The 15418-nt window shown below is 36.9% G+C and overlaps 1 long non-coding RNA gene across 5 annotated transcripts in view; it reads left to right on the top strand.

The window, feature by feature from the left end:
* LOC115947954 overlaps positions 1-15418 on the top strand; it is a 56919-nt gene that overhangs the window by 15461 nt on the left and 26040 nt on the right. The window contains exons 3-5 of one of the 5 annotated variants that reach the window (XR_004081810.1): positions 6675-6752; positions 8691-8879; positions 14307-14813. This is a non-coding gene — a long non-coding RNA (uncharacterized LOC115947954). Of the gene's footprint in view, positions 1-6674; positions 6753-8690; positions 8880-9216; positions 9334-10207; positions 10330-10836; positions 12336-14306; positions 14814-15418 lie in introns of those variants that run through there. The other 4 variants (XR_004081809.1, XR_004081812.1, XR_004081811.1 and 1 more) reach the window with 4 other exon arrangements.

Below are 15418 nucleotides of genomic sequence, written 5' to 3'. Positions count from 1 at the left end.
CTGGACCCTTCCCAAGTACTTGGTGTATACCATTCAAGATTTTTTTCTAAAACCACAAATGGCCAGAATGAAATTCTCACTTTCTCATGTATTGTCAAGTATAGGGCCTTTAAGAAACTTAGCACACATTTTGGGACCCCAGAGACAATCTCAATGTTTCGCTGATTTTACCAGGAAATCCAGGTTGTGCATTCTTAGTGAAGGCAGTAGTAAAGAATTTGTATGCTGGATACATTGGCAGAAAGTCTGAGTAGTGAATGTGCCCCTTGGTGCTTAGCACTGCAGAGGACACAAAATAAATATATGTGCACTGACATATGCACTGGATCATCTCCTTTTGACTGCAAAGCACAGAGCTGGAGTGCACAGCATGGAAATCAGATGCTCTCTGCTCTGTGGATAGGAGCTCTTCTCTCAGCATCTCTGTGACAGCATCTCTGTGACAGCTGTGTGCAGTCTGATGGCTCTGTCTGCCTGTAACACGCTGTGTACTTGCGCTTCACAGACAGCAAAAGGTACACAGGGAGATCCCACCTGCTCTGAGAGGGGAAAAATAAACACATGTATCTCCCATTAAGCCTGACATTTCCAAAATTGACATCTACAAACTACCTTTTTTTTCAGTATTTCAACACTGGCCATTTTTAGTATGAAGTTTTGGCCCAAAACCCAACTGACTCAGTAGTGTCTTTTGCTACAGTAGCGCTGTTCTTCTCTGGTGTGTTTAGGTTAGGTCTTGCCTCCATAACATCTTTCAGGAAAGCTAGCTTAAGTTCATATTTCATTCAAGTTGATTGTATAATTTGAATGAAATACCACTGTAGATTTAGTGCAGCTTATGTCATTTCTCATCCACATGAACTTTCCTGAGTGGTCCTATATTTTCTCTCTTTATAAATGGTTTGTTAAGGCCTGTCACACCTGTATCATTCTTCAGTTCTTATCCCTATACTGAAAAATGCTCTACAATGCTTTTTTATTTTTTTTTTTTGCTATTTTCTTTCCCATCCTTGTTTATTTTTCTCTCTTTTATTACTTTTTCTAGTAGTTCTGGCACTCTTTGACAACACGCCTTCCAGGAAGGGGCACATTTTCCCCCTTCCTGGCAATTCACATGAAGATTTCTTATTCTGGATTTTCCCCAGGACTCTGTGTGTGATTGAATGGCCAAGGAAAGGTCTTCCAATTTACATGTACTTAATTAACTTTCTGCTACCCAGTGTTTCCCGCTCATTGCATCAGCTGGATTTTTACTGCCTTCTCTGTAACAGCTTTTTCTTGGACATTCTGCTGTACATATGTATAGTGTTTTTCTCCATACCAGGTTCTGTCTGTTTAACAGGACCATATTCTCCACTGATATAATTTGTTACACTCAAATTCCTTTGTATCAAGAAAACTTTTAACCCTTTTCTACTTCTCTTGAGGAAGGATGTGGTGTTGTGTTAAACAACACTTACTGCTTTCTCTGTTGTTTTAAACTGTGTTCAAAACATTTTTAGCCTTCTATTTTTGAGGCATGAGGCTAAAACCTTTGGACTGTAGGTCATGATTATTAAAGAACTACAAGCTTATCCTTTAACTCAATAGACTGACATAATCAATTGGCCACTGTATAACAAAGTAACTTGGTAGCTAACAAAAATACTTAGGTACTTGATAATGAATTTTTATTCACTTTATAGAATCATAGAATATCTTGAGTTGGAAAGGACCCACAAGGACTATTGAGTCCCTTTTGGCTGCCAGGGCACAGCTGTATCACGGTATTGAGATTTTCCTACAAAGCTCAATAAGGACAAAAGTGCTATGTGCTTGTTACTTCTTTATAAAATGAGAAACTATAAGGTCAAATGCTTGAAATTGGGCAGGCAGTTGTTGATTGCACTCACATTAAAGAAGGTTTTCTTGTTCTAAATCAAAGCATTTCAGAATGTAATCCTCATCTTCCCCAAAATGGTTAGTACACTAAATTATGGATATATTACCCACATGGGTATATGGGTATATTACCACTATGTGGTAAATTTGAGAAAACTTCTAATCAAAGAATTCAGGAGGGGAACTGAATTTGGGGTGCCCCAAAGATGCTTCCTGGCTGTTACTTTGTGATGACCCTTCTCTCAAGCAACCAGGTAGCACATAAGGAGTGAGGATCTCCTGTTTGGTGGTTGCAGGCATAACAGTTGTGGTCTGACTGTTAAGAATAAACCTGGATTTGATGTTCACTTACTGTGGCATCTTTTTGAAGCAACCTGCCTGAAATTGTACTGGAGAGTATGGGCAGAGGTGAAGTTACAGGGTGCAAGTGTCACCTGCAGAACACATGTTATCCATTCCCAGGGAAAGGCCCAACTACCATGGTCCTCTATTTTCTACAGACTGCTATACTTAACCCTATGGAGCTAATAATAATGTAATTTTTCACCTTGCTTTGTGTTTGATATACCATTTTTTAATGGTAGCTGGACAAAGGCATGAAGCTTGCACATTTAAAAGATAACATGTTTAGTGTCATGTTAATTAAATTCTGTACACATTGAAATAAGTTACATCTTGGGCATCTGGTCCAGCAGGGTTTGAAGGTATTCCTTTATCCTTATTATAGAGCTATTGACATATGGAGTGAATAATTCTGGAAAGTGAGAAAATTTCAAGAAAAAAGGACTGCAGATTATGTAGGAAAATCATAAATCTATTAGAGATGGATCTGGAGAAAGTTACACCTTTCTACTTCATAGAATAGAATCCTAGAATGCTTTGGGTGGGCAAGGGACCTTACACATCACCTTATTCCATCTCCCCTGCCATGGGTAGGGTCCCATCTCTTCTTGGTCTTGTTACTTCATTAAGCCAACTTGTCTTTCTCTGCCTTGCACATATTCTCTCTTTTTTTCTCTAATCTATTTATTTTATTTATATTATTTTATTGAAGAGAAGGCAAAAAGGAGGATGCTAAGCCCCAAAGGCTACAAATACGAAATATTTAGAATGGAGACTAAGACAGAAGAGGTCAAGAAATTCAGAGATATGATTTATTTAATCTTAGTCCCCTTCCTTGATCTCCTCTCAACAATGTTCTTGCATCTTTCCTCCCAAATCACCGTTATCTTGCCTCCCCTGTGAAAATGTATTAAGATAAGACTTTCTGATAGGGAAATTCCTGGATGTCAATTTACCTGTACAATCTGATAACTAACCAAAATTAGTGTAGGAAATGTGTCTGTACTCCTGGTCTAATTAACTCATATCTGTAAGATAAATATTACCTATTGCTCAGTGCTAAATGGTCACGTAACCAAAGCCTCTATCATAATTCCGAGACACAAGGGATAAAGACAAGGGTGCAGTGTAATGTAGATCAGAGAGAGAAATAGTCTTTTTGCATCCCACACCTATTCCAGCATTGCATTTTTGTGATCTAAACAAGTCAGTAAAAAAGAAATTTTTGCACAAGGAAGGTGCTGTACAGCCATCAGTGAAACTAAAAACATGTAAGAACCCATTTTGGGACTAAGGGTCTAATCTGTGAGTTTGGCTAAGTGTAGTTAGTGCTGGGTTTTCCAAACAGCAGGACATGCCTTTGGAAGTGGGGGTGTTTTTATTTTGTGTTTGGTGATGAGAAGAATTCAATCCAGTCCAAGTCTTGAGCAATATGGTAGCTTTACCCAACTCCACATTATTCCAGAGTTTGGCTTTTCCATTTCCTCTGAATTATTTGGGTTATTTTTTCTGAGATCTGACATGTGTTATACCTAAAATAGACAAAAGCACCAGAGAGAGGTGTGATGGGGATGAATGATTGCCTGGAATTTTGAAAATCACAATTAGCTGGTGAATAATAATATGAGACAAAGCTTCAGTCAGCAGATATCTATTTATAGACATGTGCATCAAGTATAAATTAGGTTCTGCTTGAGCTGAAATCAGAATAATCTAGTTTAGTTTTGGTTTGGTTTTTTTCTTTCAGCTCCAGTTGAAGTAGTATCATATGTCCAAAATAAGAATGTCCAGGACTGTGTAAAAAGAAGGTGTATTATTTCATATGGTGTGATTTCGTTATGCCCTCCCCCAGGCTAAAATATGGTAGGTTACAAAAGAAATGCTCCAACAGTTTTGGCAAGAAAGCCACTGCAAGCGATGTGAGTTACGGAGTTGCTGGCAGTGCTGTCAGATTCAGAGGTAGTAAAGCTCAGTGTGAGATGTTTATTACAGACTGCAAACAGTGATCTGATCCAGCTGAATTAGAAGCTGATATAAGTACTTGCTTCACCTCTTAATTTGTTGGCATGTGTTTGTAAACACTCAAAGTTTTTTGAATAGTTGGGACAGAAAATTCTCTTCTACTTTGTTGATCCTACAGTTTTACATTTCCTTTAAGTAATGTTAAGCATTAAATTATTAACTTAAAATGATCTCTCCTTGACACTATTCTGATTTGCAAACCTAAAAGCTATTGTATTGATGTTATGTAGGAGATCCTGGTTTGGTAAATAAAATAAAATAAAATAAAATAAAATAAAATAAACCAGGAGATCCTGGTTTGGTAAATAAAATGAACTGTAAATATATTTTCTTTGGATCTTCCTTCCTCTTCTACCTGTCACAGCCAATTGAATAAAAATATAACATGTTAAGTAAGTTGTTGTGCTAGAGCATTCCTTCTGTCAATGAGAAGTCCTTCCTACTCCTTCTGTCAATGAAAAGTTGAGATCCAGTCCATTGTCCCACAAAACCACTGTCCTGTGTTGTCTTTTATGGTGAAAATGAAGAAGACTAATAGCATAGTCCCATTGACAATTGTGGCTCAGAAATACATATTTATGGAAAAGAGCTCTTCCAATATTCGTGGAATCATTGAATAGTTTGTGTTGGAATGGACCTTTAAAGGTCATCTAGTCCAAATCCCCTGTAAGGAGCAGGGACATCTTCAACTACATCAGATTTCTCAGAGCCCCATCCAACCTGACCTTGAGGGTTTCTGGGGTGCAGAGTTTTCATAACAAGCCATTATGCATTTCTTCACTGCTTCACAGTTACCATCACTATAATAAAGAGGAATTTGCGCTGTTGGAGTTGCCTTTGATTAAGATGAATCAAAAGTAAAGCCAAAGACAGACTCTGCCTGAAATAAAACAAAATAAATTTTAAAAAAACTCTAACAGGCATGATGCAGTAGATTAAATTTAGAATTACTTGCTGCCTGCAGCTGTCTGTCATGCTCCATCTAGACAGATGTTGCTGCATTTGAGACAAGAATGTGAATCAGCTCTTGGACCCCTGTAATTGCAAGCCCAGTCTGCCTTAAACTGAAGTGTATCTTTATATACTGGCTTAGAAATTTACAATGGTTCCAAAGCAGAATTACAGGAATAGCAGATGTTTTTTGTTCATTGACAGAGATATTCATCTGACAGGTAAGGGGAGCAGCAGGAGGCCTTTAGTTACATGACTTTATTCTGTGCATTGCACATTGAGGGGTTGACCCTGCTATGGCTAAGGTAAATTCTACAGTTCTAATGCATTGCTTCTTCAATTTAACAGTGACTCTATAGGTTTGAGGTCTGTAGATTGTATGTTCAGGAGAGAAACATTGGCCGAATTCTAACTAGGGTGAAATAATGTCATAGATAGAAAATATAATTTTCCCCATTCTATTGCTTCAAGCAACCCTCATAAGAATAGTCTATTATAGCAGTTACAGATTATCTAATACAGTAATATATGTCATTTCCCTATATTAAACTCTGAGACTAGGTAAATAATGAGCAGTGTTTTATGTTCCTAGGAAACTCATTTTCCATGGTACTATGGTCTGATATCAACACTCACTGTGTGTCCAAGTCTTGTCTTCACAGCTGAGTAATACTTTGTCAGGCTTAAATTATAGCAATGTTGCCAAAAGGCTAACAGCAATCAGTAACACTTCTGCACGCAAATGAAAAGTATAAAATAATCTTTATCCAAGAAATACAGAATATGGCATTTTGGTTGCTGTGATTTTCATGTATAGTAACAGAAGCAACAAAAAGATGTCATTGTGTACTATGGAAAGATATCAGTACTTGTAGTTCCTTCCAGTCATATGGCACTGTAATGGGAAGGATCACAGAAGCCATTTCAAAGCCAAGTCCTATCAACCCTGGGACTACAAGTTTTTTCATCTTTTTCTACCTCATTTCTTGGCGTGGCTCAAAAGATATAGTTCTTGGCTCGGAGAGATGCAGCTTTCACTCCGCTTAAGAATTCTTGAAATAAAAGGGGGCCAAGATTTTCTAAAAGAACTGTAGATTTTCCATGCCTTAGTGTCTGGGGACCCAACTTAACTATCTGAAATTCAAATGCCTTATAAGTTGTCTGTTGAACTTTCAAATGAAATCTCCCTATAATCATCATCCGTTTTGAAAAGCCAAATTGTTCTTTTCCAGATTAATTATGAAAAGTTAATTTTAGCTGTTGTTGATCTGGTACACCCAGATGAACTTATATTCTGAGGACAAGTAAGATACACCAGGTACTGTGGCTGATTTACTGCCTATTGGGGTATTCGAGTATCTAAAGTCACCTATATTCCACCCAGTAATGTGGCTGTACGTTATTAATTAGCAACTAATAAAAGCATTTATCTGTCTTGGTGGTAGCTGCTACTTCAGCTTCCCTTATTTTTCTAACAGAAAAGGAAACACAACGCTGCATTCCAGGCGTTTCTATGGTGAGGCAAGAGACTGCAGCTGTAGACCTGAAGCAAAAGGGTGAGGTAATTTTAGTCCCCAGAGACTTGGTAAATATTAACTGTAAAAAAGAAAGTTAAAATAAAGTCACCAAAAATATACTCCATTATATTGATGACTCAGTTTTACAATGGCCAAAGGAATGTTATCTTGAGATTAGCTGCGTCTTGTAAATATTTTTACGGGTTTTCATGTATTTATACAACAGCAGTCATTTCTACCCATTGCCCCCCCTCCCCATCCCTGAATCCCCTCAGGATTTAAATATTTGGTTTCAAGTTCAAATTGGCTTAGTTCTGACCTCTCTGCACTGAAGTTTCTATCCAGAGCCAAAGTGTTAAGGCAAAGCCTAGCAGTGAAGGCACAGCCTGCACAAGGGGAGGCCAATCTAATCCAGTCCTGGAATACCCCGAGCTCTGGCAGCCTCTGGGCATGTTGGGGAGGACAGGAGTTGATGCCCCTTTGTTGGGGGCAACCGCCCCCTGCCAGTTCATCCCATATCTGAATGACAGAGCTCAAAAGAGGGAAAAGGAGGTTCTGTTGCCCTTTCTCTTGATCCAGCCTTGCATCGTTGAGGTACAAGTGTACACATTCCCTTTGCATAGGGCACTATGTATAAACTCCCACAGCAGAGTGTGATCTAGCCCATTCCCACAACAAAACACTTCCTAAACATTCAATGAATTAATAGTTTACCATCCACTGAGATGATTTCAGTGACCCAGCTAATGCCTAATTTAGGTTAAGATTCCATTGAAAGGCTTTGGTATAACACAGTAGAGACTGTTGCTGGTAACTTTAGGCAATTCCCATAGTGGAATCAAGAAGACAGAGCTAAGCATTACATTTCTCACACATTGCCTGAGAAAAGACAGTATTTTTCTGAGTGGTCACAAGAAAAATGGTGCTGGTTTGTGAAAAAAAACTTTGCCCAAAATACATAATGTTGACAGAAAATACCAGAGCCCCAGATGCTTCCTACCAGAGAAGAACCTTAAAAATTAAACTACTCAGTCACACTGATTGTAGGGTATGTTGTGAATCCTGAATTCTATAGGGGAATCCTTCCTGTAGGAAGAGTGGCTGATCAACTGTGCTTTCAGGAGCCTGGCAGCTAAGTGTGAAACATGCACTTGAACCTATTCAGGCCTACACCCATAAAAAGCAATATGAACAGACATCTCAGTTTTATATATAAATTCTTTGAAGTAACAAAATTCACAGGAGGAGGATGCTTTATCCTAACATTTCTACTCCTGTGAAATTTTTTTTTGTGACCAGATATAATGATATTCCTCTTGCTTGTGTTTTCCCCTACACCTCAGTTCAATCCATTAGGTTGTCTTTGAGGGTCAGTGAGTGTGTAGCCTTGGAGAAGTATGCAGACAGAGTGCCCTTATCTGAGGTGATGTTATCTGTGCAGAGAACTTCTTCTGCAGAGTAGCAAAATTCTCCATATTTTCTGACCGAAATCTACCCTGTGACTTTGAAACCTTACCATTATTTGGTCATTTAATAATTTAAACATATGTGCAATACTCAAAACTTTCTAAAGACTCTCTGAGGGATGATGCTTAGAATCATAAGTCCAAAGAATGAAAAGCTAACAAGTTTATCTGTAGAAAATAACCAAAGGAAAGATTCTTGGAAATTCTGTGCTGGAGGGCAATATTCAGGGTTGAAAAACAGAGTGCTTTGAAAAGTCTTGGCCTAAAATCTGTGACAGAAAACACTGAGGAATATATGAAGAGGAATTAATTACATGTGTAAATTAACATTAATATTTGGAGTGCCCAAGGTGAAGAAAAAAAATAGAAGTAATCCAATGTAAATGATGGTGTATCAGATGACTGTCTCAGAATATCTATTTTTTATGTATTAACTGGTTAGCTAAAAATTGACCTCCATTGAACTTAAATTGAATTTAAATATGACAGGAATTTTTTTTATTTCTTTCAGGCATGTGCAGAGGAATCTGAATAAAAGGGTTTATAAGAACTCAAAAGATATCATATATTCACGAGCCATACCGACGTTTATCCCATTGATGAAGTATGACCCAAAAGAAAAATTAAATTTATCTTCCTTCATTTCATCCCTCAAGAAATAACATAAGAATCTGCAAATATATTTTGCAAAATATCTAAGGTGAGAAATGGGCTCATAATACAGTATAAACATCTTAAAAGAACAAATGCATTGAAATAGAACCCATTAAAAATAGAATTTATATAGAAATACAGGATTTTCCAATAGGAAATATGGACTTTGTGCAAAGTCCTATTCAGGAATTCAGTACTATTTTGGAATGTTCTTGCTTGCCTCTTTAGGCAAATATATTACTCTCCCCAAACACAGATGAAGGGGCATTAGGTGGGTGATATAAATCACTTGAAAAACAGGAAATGGGTAAACTCAAGTCTGAATTATGTCTTCTCATATACACTAAGGTTTAGTTTCATGTCCTCTAATTTCACTGTTGTAGAAGTTAACTGTCTGGTTGAAGGTAGTGATCAAATCCTTCAGAGTCATTACCAGAGAAGACATCTATTCCCAGAAGACTTTCTTCTTTGATATTAAATACCTATTTTATACTCTTGGATTTTCTTGTCTTTCTTTGTTTTTGGATGTGGAAGGCTAGATAATTAAGTTTGCTTAAACTAAAAAACCTAAACAAAGTGTGGTGAGATGAGACAAGCAATTAAGAGAGTAGAAAATACAGAAATATACTCCAAGTCATTCAAATAATGGAGGTATCTTTTTCATAGTTAAATTCTCAGCTATTGAAATATAATTTTGAAGATGAGTTATGTGCTCCTAAAACACAGCAGTACTGTAGAGTATGTTATTGTCATAGGCTAAATGGTGTTGAGATGCTATGAGATAACTACACTTTCACTGTGTCTTCTGATTCAGAAATAAATTCACAACAGTTAATCTCATTTTATGTCAGTCTTATACCTTAATTGATTAATTGATTAGTATGGGCAATATTACCAAAGAATATGATGAGTTTATGCCCAATAAAGTCACTGTCAAGAATCTTTTACTGATTTCAATGGTAGTTAATTAGATTCTAGATGCACAGCTGTAGTAGTTTGTAACTTGGAGTGTTATAGCAAACTTCAGTCCAGCCCGTCTTGTCTCATGCTTGTCTAAGACTTTCAGTTTTAGATATCATGGTGTTTCTTCCTCCTCCAGTTCCATAGTGACACAGACACTGCATTGATAAAATGATCAGTCATCTTATCTCTGAAGTTGATCCCCAATTTCCTGCGCACAGCTCAGATATAATGATGAAAACCCTTCTACCCCTCTGTGTTTGAAGTCAGAAAAGTGTAATGATGGCAAATAAATACAGCAAAGAACTGCAACCAATGAACTTATCAATAAATCTACTGATAGGGGATGGGGACAGGGAAAGAACATGCCACTTGCTGATTAATTGTGCATTTGATTTTTAATATGTGTTGCAGCTTGAAAACTGAATCTTGGCAGAAAGTCAAAAAAACTGCCATCAATTCAGGAAACATATTTAGGATGGCAAAGAGGATTTTTTGGTATCAGTTGCTTAAAGTGTTCTTGATGAACAGCCCACCAACAGAAGGCTCAGTCCAACATCCTCAGCATAAGAAAATATTTGTTGTTGACTTCCCTGCTGTTATTATTTCATCCATTGTCTCAAAACAACATGATGCTTCATAAGCTCAAGTTCTTTTCTAGATTAGAAGATATAAAAAAAAAATAGAGTCTGTGAAATAATGATCTCAGTGGTTGGAAAGCAATTAACTATTCTCCTAAGCTGGGTTGCAAAGATCTCATCTTGAATAAAGACAATTTTGACACATCTATCTACAGTTCATTCTGCAATTTGTGGTGATCACAGTATTACTTTTCTTAGCAGAGAAAAGTTGTTTGCTTTATTTGTAAAGGCAGCCAGCAGGTCTATTAATATTCTGAAAATTCTTCTCTTTGCAGAAGAGACTTTTTTTCACTGTCTTAGTGTAAGCAGTCAGGTTGGATGTAGTTCTTATAACAAAGAGCTTTACAAGTAAGCAGTCTTTTGACTTGATGAGAGAAAATATGAATTTTATTTTTCTTCCAGCTGCGAAAATGGACCCTGAAAGCCTGAAAGCAGATCCTTCAGGCTTCTACACTCTGCTAATTCAAAACCACCATGACTCTATATTGATGCAAATGGCAGTGTTTTATTTTGCTTCCCCCTCTTTGCTGTCCTTGTCACCAGCAAATATAAAAGATTTTTATCCTTTCCTCAAGAAGATAACAAAACAGAAACAAACCAATGAGTAGACAGTATCACTTTCAGCAACAGAACACTATAGATAAGGCACTTGAAATATGTCCTGCATCAAGGCAATATTTCTGCAGAGCTTTCATTAATGACTGGCCTGAAACTCTCCTATGTAACAAAGATTTAAACACATAAAGGTATCTCAATGAAACATTAAACACAGTTTCAGTGGAAAGTAGAGCATTATGGGGTACATGTGTGAATGAGAGATAAAATCCAAGTAAAGCATGTCTGCTAAGCTAGTACAGTCATTGCTATATAAAAATGTACACACTTGAATATTACATTCATGCAGGACAAAAGCTTATCATATATCTACTAATAAGGGCTAGACTGCAGATTTGCAAACATGAACTGAAAAGAAACCCTGAACCTACAGAAAACTGCATTACCAGTCAAATCTGTCAAAGAAACGTTCTATGAACAATGAAGTACACATATACCTGGGAATCTTCTGGGACTTTATGAGACAATAAATCAATTTGTTGTGAAATTTTCTTTCCAGCAATAGCAGAGCTGCGTTAAAGCTTTGTGGTTTGCTGCTCAAATTAATTATTTACCTTTGAGGACGTGAGTTGCATTGGAAAGCAGATGAATGCCAAGCAATCCATGCAAGATTTTTAATTGTCAATATATGTCCAAGTCACTTGCAAAACAAAAAGGCAAAACTAAACAAACATGTACTGAAAAACTTGATTAACAGTCTCTTCCACTGCCTTATAAGTATTTAATTTCATTAATTCTACCATAACTTTTCCATCCAAATGATTTGAACACAATAAAAACCTTGTTAATTAAAGAAATGAACAAGCTACTTCAGGGCTCAGAAAATCGCTGGTGGAATGACACAGCTGTCGAACATAACTTGATGCAGAAATGGTAAAACCAGGTTGTGATGATCAACCAGAGATCTGCAGACACTGCAAATGAGGCTGCAGTGGAAACATTGTAGGGATCTTCTGGAACAGTATGGAGCCACAATTGCCAAGATTGTACTCCCATAACCTGTTGCTCCTGAGCCAGTTTTGTCAACGTGGGAGTAAAAGGAACTAGAGAGGATAAAAGACTCCCTAATTCAGTGTGAAGAATGGATGTCTGTGTAGTCAAAACTGCCATGGCTGAAGCCAATAAGAGTGTACATACCAAAATAAGTGTGCCCAGGATGCAACCCTTTATATTCCTTATCTTGCATTATAGCCCATGTTTTGAAACATTTATACTCTCCAATGCAATGATTCTTTTGTGCTGTTAAGTAGACCCAAGGAATGGCTTTCAAATAAAAAAAATCTTAATAAAATAGAACTGTTATTATAGAATTTGTCAACTTTTCCACAGATGTTGAGTGGCCCCTGGTAATAGGCTTTTTATATATTTCCCATGTGTTAACCTTTTTCCCCCCTTTTCTGTGTATATAATGAGTGAGTGTCTGTGCGCATGTGCACACAAGTGTGGCACACTGAATGGAGTTACATTTTCCATTTAGATTCCTTTTGCCCTTTTGGTAGTGAAGCTGGGAAATATTATATTACACACAAAGTTTTACTCCCAATAAAAGTAACTCTTTCTGTGACTGCCTTCTGTGCACATTCTGGACCACCGTGTGTTTTAATGAATTTCCACTCTTTCTTGTAATGGAACACTGTGAGGCAACCAAGGCTGAGCAAGTCCCTGTTTCCTCCCCAGGCCTACACAGGACTGCATTATGTTATGTCATGCTTCTGATAATGTCCTAGTCACAAGAATGCCACATGTTACAGAAACTGCTCTGCCATCTGCTTTGGCCAGGTGTGTTCACTGAACCTCAGTTACGTCACTTTACAAGTGTCTCGCTGTTTCCTTTTTCCACATATATTCCTTCCCATCTGTCCCTTAAAATATTCACACACATTCTCCTGATTAATAGGTGGCATTCATAGCATATATTTTCTCACTGGTTTTATTGTAACTTTCCATGGGACATGTCCTATTCCTCTTCTTTTCTTCAATGGTCCAACAAACTTCCAATCTTGCACATTCAATCCTTCTTGCCTTAGGTGACATTCAAGTGATACCGTGAATAAAAAAATAATATGAAAGAGAATATAAATGGCAGGAGCAGAGTAACTGGGATGGGTTCCAGTTCAGAGGAGATTCTCATTTAAATTCCTTAGGATCCAGAACCTGTCCTAATTTTTTCACACCAGTCCATCACACTTCCCTCGAAGCTTAGCAAAAGAATGTTTTGACAACTTCTCCAGTAGCTTGATCTGGTTTGAGGACTTTGCATGCTACAAAAGGAAGACAGAAGATCTGAAGTAGAGTTTTGGAAAGTCTGTTAGGTGTCTTCAAATTGCTAGTAATAATAAGAAAAAGAAAAATATTTTCTAAGCTACAAAGTGTAAAGATTGTCCTTATGTTCTGAGAAATACCTGAAAACCCAAACTTGAGACACATCTGTTCATAATTTCTAAGAAACAGTTTCATTCAATTAAATAATTGTTAGGCTGTCAGCCATAGTATTGGATCCAAACTTTAAGTGAACTTCTGTCTTCATATTTTTCCTTTGCCTGCATAAGACATCAGTCTGAGGGAAAACTTGCCTTTCACTGGTGTTGTTTTGCAAGGCTCTTTTATGAGTTTGGTCTGAAGTCTTACATTGCAGGTGAGTTCTGCAAATTAATTATATAGTATCTCAGAAATCAGCTCTCAAGAAATTCTATCTCACTCAGGACTGTTACCTGACATAGCCTAACATTTTCTTGACTTTTTAAGATTCATTTGAAATGCTGATACTCTTCAGATATTTTATAAGGGCTTACCTCTAAAACATGTATTTAAAGGTGAGTGCAGAGCATAGTCTTTACTTTCTAGCCAAGCTAAGTTCAAACAATTATTTTATTCTTATCACAGCATTATCTCTACAGGTTGACAAGGAAAGTTTTAAATCTTGTGATTTAAATCCACTAGCATGTTCTCTTGCAGGTAAGCCAGTTTAAGAGGTTTCCTCTGTTGTCCTTTCTCATATGTCTGAAACCCTTGGATTACTGCCTGTTTCACCCTGCTAATTCACTGGGCTACACTGTACGGTGGATCAAGGAAATTACCCAGGTTTAAAAATGAAGTATAAATGGATCCATTATACCATATACACCTAAAAACATTTGCATAGGAGTAGCCAACAGTAAAATGGAGATGAAGCGAAAAAACAAGAAATAAAAAATTTAAGGTTCTTTATATGGTTCTTATATGATCTTGCCATAAAGAAGAGCTTTGTCTTTGTTTAGGACGTAACCCCTTATAACAATTCAATGGACTTGGAAAGCTGTGCTGGAGCACTCAGGGCACAGAAAAAAGAGTGTCAACAAGAGAGCTGATAAAGAGTTATGAAGATGCAACTCTATAAGAGCAACAACCACCAAGAATCAGCCATGTAGGTGAAATTATGATTGAACTACATGTTCTTAAAATATGAACAGATAGTAACAGAACCTTCACCATGATCTCCTGAGATAAGCACAGAGCAACAACTATGTTGTTTTGGTAATTTCAACAATCAGCTCTGGTGACATGACTGAAGCCATATAGTGACTGAAACCTCTGTATGACTGTATTCTTGTGTTTCAAACAATAAACTAGCAAAATCTTCAGTAATGGCATAAAGGGGACGTGTCTTGTTCAGGATGTGTTGCATGAAAACAAGATTATTTTCTAGTTTTGAATATATCTGTATTGATTTAAAATGTCTTGAGTTTAAAATTAGACTATTTTAAAATTAAATGCCCTTAAAATAATTTTTTGTTGTTTATTATAAAGGCCCATATATTCCCACATGACATGATCTGAATGGCACATATTCATACACCAGCAATAGGCTCATTCATCAGATCATGAGAAATATATTCTGTTGAGGCATTTTTAAAAATAATGGATATTGTAAGGGAGTGTAACCTTCTGCTTGTGTGAAGGTGAAGAGACTTTCTACGACTTTGATACCCAAGGTCACTGTTTCTGATAAAATGCCTAGTTGAAAGACCTACAGCAAAGAAAATATTTACTAATATTTACCAGTAGTAAATATTGTCTGATTTGAACAAAATAATGTTCAAAACTACATGATATTTAAGAGTGTGCTATATTCTCAACAATAACAATCCTAGCAGCACTACTTACATTGGTTTAATAGTTGTGTGAGACCCCTCAGGAAACAGAACCAAAAGTAAGTACATTTTATTAGCAGAAACTTCAGTCAAATGGATAACCCCCTTTTTTGTAACCCCCATCTTTAAGTAGAGTATCTTGTTAACAATAAAAGCTGGAATTTGCTTTGCAAAAGGACAGAAGGTCAAGTGATGGCTTGGCAAGTTGGTATAACCACATCACAAGTCATGAGCTACAA

Source organism: Geospiza fortis, unplaced genomic scaffold (assembly GCF_000277835.1).
Source record: "Geospiza fortis unplaced genomic scaffold, GeoFor_1.0 scaffold95, whole genome shotgun sequence".
Lineage (NCBI taxonomy): Eukaryota > Metazoa > Chordata > Aves > Passeriformes > Thraupidae > Geospiza > Geospiza fortis.
This window is presented reverse-complemented; position numbering and strand designations above follow the sequence as displayed.